The sequence below is a fragment of the Sphaeroforma arctica genome (genome assembly GCF_001186125.1).
Source record: "Sphaeroforma arctica JP610 unplaced genomic scaffold supercont1.928, whole genome shotgun sequence".
NCBI classification, from domain to species: Eukaryota; class Ichthyosporea; order Ichthyophonida; genus Sphaeroforma; species Sphaeroforma arctica.
Window position 1 is genome coordinate 1 of NW_014039630.1, and position 4,718 is coordinate 4,718.

The window sequence follows — 4,718 nt, forward strand, 5'->3', positions numbered from 1 at the left end:
AAGAATGATAGATACATATATATAGGTGATAGTAGCATACCAACATCCCACCCTAACCCTTTAAGGATAACAGATAGAGATATATATATGATAGTAGCATACCATCATTCCAGCCTAGTCCTTTTCAAGGAGAATAGATAGATAGCTATAAATTTAATTTATATATATATATATATATATATATGATAGCAGCATACCATCTTTCCACTCTAATCCTTTAAGGACAATAGATACATCTATATAGATGTTAGTAGCATACTATCATATCACCCTAATCCTTTAAGGATAACAGATAGATATATAGAGATGATAGTAGCATACCATCATTCCACCCATCTTCTTCAAAAGGCTAATAGATGGATAGATATATATAGATGATTGTAGAAGTATTATAGGTAGATATAAATAGATGATAGTAGCATACCTACAGCTGCACCTCTCCACTTCTCTTCGTTGCCGGAGGTGTCGTCGGAGACAAATCCATTCTCCAACATCCAGTGATCGCTGTACGATATCAGATGGGTCGACCAATGGGTGCAATGAGATATGCATAGAGACTACCGTGTAAGCAATCTTATGAGTAATGAGTAATATACGAAAAATGAATAGTCCAAGAGTAATGAATAATCTATGAGTAATGAGTAATATGAGCAATGAGCAGTGTGAGTAATAGGAGGCCAATGGCATGTGCATATCTCAGGATGTCTCGCGGTTTGTGTGTGTTGTGCTTTGGCATAGTCGCTAAGCTCAGATCTAGTCAGTGTCTTGCCTTTTTTTTTCCTGATACATTCATTGCAAGAGAGTGTGAATTGGAATTATATTACGTTCATGGAGTGATTCGAGCAGCAATTCATCTTATTCAAGACAGAGCACAGGCTATGCAAAGAGACGTTAGGCATACAGAGGCAATACGTTAAATACATATACACCAGTGAAACAAGTGTACAACCGGCAGGATGTGCACAAAGCATACATAAACATGCTTGATCAATCCAAACACAGGCGTGCATGCATCTCACTCGAGAATTATAGTTAAGTAGTTACCCAAACACTAAACGCGTGCTCGACTTACTCGAGGATAGTGCTGGTGTGTGGGAAGATGGAGTCGCTGAGGATCACTAAACACTGTGTGCCTCTCTTGAACGATTTGGCGCTCTGTGTAGCGGCGAAAATGGTGGCCGCGGAGGTAGGCCCTGTAGGCAGCATAGGTAGGTAGGTATAATATAATGTGAGAGCCTGAGTGTATGCACTGTATGAGGACAGCTTTGCAATATGTGTTGTAGTTGTGGACATTGCATAGGTAGGTGTATTGAAAAGTGAGCGTCTGAATGTATGCAGTGTATGAGGTCGACTTCGTGACATTCGGAGTTGTCCTGAATGGTTGTAGGTCTCGATCAGTAGGTATAGGCATGGATAGAGACATGTAGATATAGGACTATATCTATAGGGGGGATGTATTTTGTAAGTGTGAATACATACACCTCGTCGAGTACACCATTGTGGTACTTTAGGTTTAACTTTATTCTGTTTGTATGTCTGGACGTGCATTGTGACCTATCTGTGGCATTTGTACTATTAGACATATTCTGTAGTTTATACATGTGGTGTTCGAATGATTAACTGTGATATGTTGGTCGTGCATATGGGCAATGGCTGTTTGTGTGCATGTATCGATCATGTGCGTGTATCTATTTGCTGTTGGGGCGCATATATACTAGTATCTACATCTGTTTGTGTGTGTTCCTAAGTTGTATGTATGAGTTAAGTTGTCCGTATGTGATGTTTGTATGAATGTACCTAATATGTGCGTGTATCTATTTGCTGTTGGGATGCATATATGTTAGTATCTACATCCGTTTGTGTGAGTTCTCTAAGACTTATATGTATACATATACATATATACAGACACACTACGAGCATGAACTCCCACACAGCCACACGACCTACCGCACATTAACGCATCTTCCTCTACCAGCTTCCTGCAGGTTAAGAACGCGTCCTTCTCTGAAACGTAGAACACGCCCTCGGCCACACCAGAGTCCTCCTCTCCACTCCTGTCAATCTGTGCATTGATCGTCTGCAATGACAACACACAGCACACAGTTTCAGTCACAGTGGGGTAGGTGAGAGGCGGGTGGGTAGCATAGTAATCAATGGAACTACACAGACCAATGGGAAGACTACGGTGGAATGTGCACCCAGTCACAGCAGTCACAGCCATAGTCACAGCCATAGTCACAGTCACAGTCACAGTCACAGTCACAGTCACGGTCACAGTTACAGTCACAGTCACAATCACAGTCACAGTCACAGTCACAGTCACAGTCACAGTCACAGTCACAGTCACAGTCACAGTCACAGTCACAGTCACAGTCACAGTCACAGTGGGGTAGATGAGAGGGAAGTGCTCACACTATTGCAGATCTGAGTTATGTGGTACACTTAAAGCTTGCATCGATCGGTGTATCGAAGGCTGCAACCACTGTACACAGAATTGTGAATGAGAGAAGAGTATAGATAACTATATGTACGTGCATAAGTATACATCTGAGGTACATGTACGTACGTAAGTGTATATCTGAGGTACATATGCGTGCATACTAATTCAATACGATGGCGTGAGAGTAATTACCGTGACGTTTTGTGGTGTTTTCGCATTGACTATCTCCAGCACTTTGCTCCAGTAGGGGCCGTAGGCAGCCACCATTCCCAGTTCACCGTTTTGCGCTTTGGCTTGTGATATGATCTCGTCTGCGATCGTCTCGAATGGCGCCTGAAGGTGTGAGCATAATATGTATATACAGCTGAGAGAAATGATATGATAGTATACACAGACAGCCGAGAGAAATGATATGATAGTATACACATACAGCTGAGAGAAACATACAGCTGAGAGAAATGATATGATAGTATACACAGACAGCCGAGAGAAATGATATGATAATATACACATACAGCTGAGAGAAATGATATGATAATACGTACATACAGCTGAGAGAAACGATATGATAGCACATACAAACAGCTGAGAGAAACGATATTATAATATACACTTACAGCTGAGAGAAAAAAATTGATAATATACACATATAGCCGAGAGAAATGATATGATAACATATACATACAGCTGAGAGAAATGATATGATAACATACACATACAGCTGAGAGAAATGATGTGATATTATACATAAACAGCTGAGACATTGTGAATGGTAACATCTATATACAGCTGAGTACATAAAAATGATAATATACACACAAGCTGAGAGAAGTAAAGGGATCGCATGTACACACAGCTGAGACAACCTATGCGAAATGTGTGCACACATCCTAGAGCACTTAGAAACTGTGAAATACAGACAACGACTGAACACGTGCAACTACAAACACAAATAAACGTGTACAAAGATATCAAGTATAACCTGACTGAACACGAATATCTACAAACACAGATAAACGTATACACAAGTATTTACTAGTATATCCTGACTAAACACGTGCATCTACAGACACAGATGAACGTTTACATAGGTATTGACTAGTATACCCTAGTAAGTAGTATCATTACAAGTGTGAGAAAAACTGCCTGGTGCGTACCTGGGGAAGGTCTTTGATCAGCAATTCCATGTCAAGTACAGTGCTCTTAGTTTTCATTGATTTGTGCAGGCGGGCGGCTACAGCTCTGCATGAAGCGGGTCCTGCGGCACTATCATGACAGGAATGAAAAAATACGTTTATAACCAAAAGATGAAACGTTAACTACAAATGCCGAGGTATATTTTCGCAGAAGAATACATGTATGACAAAATGTTTAGGATATGAGAATGCTGCGACAATAACGCTATAGAAATGAAAAAACATTCAAAACCAAAAGATAAAACGTAAACAGCATGCGGAATGCCGAGGTATATTTTTCTCAGAAAAGTACGTACATATCCAAAAAGATGTGCGGGCGTTCTGCCACTATCATTACATGCATGAAAATATACGTTGTACATGGGGCTTTGTGGCATTACCAATATATATATATAGACGTCAAGTTTTTTACAAATAGTCAGTGACATACGGATTCGTGATGTGAGCTCGTGCAGCTTACTCAACTATTACATTTCAACACAACACAAACGTCTATGACAAGCAGCTAACGCTATGTGGCTCAGGTATTCGTATGTCTGATGTGGACTTGATAAAAGTCTATTTCGCCATATGTGCACATACTGTAGAGTATGCATCGTGCGTGATGGATAATGTGAGAGACTTGCTAATAGTCTATTCCGCTACCTGTAGCTCTCATAAGTATAGGCAAATATTCACTAATATGATACGAAAGGGTCCCATCAAGCACAGAGAGCTATACACCCTCACCACAACACAAACACGAGCAAAACATACGCACATGCACAAATTATAACATAGACATATGCACCAACTATACCATAGGCACATGCACAAACTATAATATAAGCATATGCACAGCCTTACCTGTACCCGACCACGATATCACATGACATCGCGCGCAATACAGCCACCTCAGCCTTGCGGTGCTTCTCCGTAACCACGGCAACCACATGGTAACCATGGCGGCGAGCAAGCGTAGCCACTCCAAATCCAGATGCACAGTTGACAATCACAATCACGGTCGCTCCAGGCTGCAGGAGATTGCTTTTCTGAACATCTGTTATGTGAGAGGGTGTCTTATGCGTGAAAAACACATCTCA

The 4,718-nt window shown here is 40.9% G+C and overlaps 1 pseudogene across 1 annotated transcript; it reads right to left on the reverse strand.

Moving 5' to 3' along the window:
• Nucleotides 1-424: 424 nt before the first annotated feature.
• On the reverse strand, nt 425-4,577 carry SARC_09289 (hypothetical protein; annotated as a pseudogene; the record flags this gene model as incomplete). The annotated part of the gene is made up of 6 exons: nt 4,483-4,577; nt 3,598-3,706; nt 2,633-2,773; nt 1,948-2,077; nt 1,073-1,193; nt 425-504 (listed from the first exon to the last, which is right to left on the reverse strand).
• Between the last annotated feature and the right edge of the window lie 141 nt (nt 4,578-4,718).